Source organism: Antrostomus carolinensis, unplaced genomic scaffold (genome assembly GCF_000700745.2).
Source record: "Antrostomus carolinensis isolate BGI_N321 unplaced genomic scaffold, ASM70074v2 scaffold11970, whole genome shotgun sequence".
NCBI classification, from domain to species: domain Eukaryota; kingdom Metazoa; phylum Chordata; class Aves; order Caprimulgiformes; family Caprimulgidae; genus Antrostomus; species Antrostomus carolinensis.
The window spans coordinates 69,809-70,473 of record NW_010290637.1 but is presented as its reverse complement, the minus strand read 5'-3'; positions in this window follow the sequence as shown (position 1 = coordinate 70,473).

Genomic DNA, 665 nt, shown 5'->3' with positions numbered 1-665 from the left:
TACTGACTGAAATATTTAAACTTATATATTCTAAAAATAAACCTCAATTCTGTTTAAAAAAAAAAAAATGTTAGTTGCCTTATGCAGTTCTGGATGGCTGTTTTCTAAATGAAATGAAGATTTGTATCTTTTAAGAAGGCTGCTATTTGAAAGATATCCACTGAAAATAGTCACAGGCAATGCTTCCCTTTATTTGCTGAAAATAACTGGAGGAGGGGAATGAATCTTTGCCTGTTTTGAGGTTTTAGTTTGCTACTGTATCATCTGAGGACATGTATGTGGCATGTACTTTATTTAATGTCACGTGTTTACTGTTAAGTGTTTTGAGTAGCAAGATTTTTTTTTTACTGTATCTGAACTGAAAATATTTATGTACTCTTACTTCTGTCTTGTTTGTAATATACTAATATTAATGCTGAGCTGAAAAGACTCTTGAAGATACCTTTGGTAAGTTTACAGTTTAGTAATATAAAACAAGTAAGGAAGGACTTTTCATAAGGGGAGGGACTTTTCATAAGGGCAGTTAATGACAAAACAAGGGGAAATGGGTTTAAGCTGAAAGAGGGGAGGTTTAGATGAGATATTAGGAAGAAGTTCTTCACTGTGAGGGTGGTGAGACACTGGAACAGGTTGCCCAAGGAAGTTGTGGATGCCCCCTCCCTGGA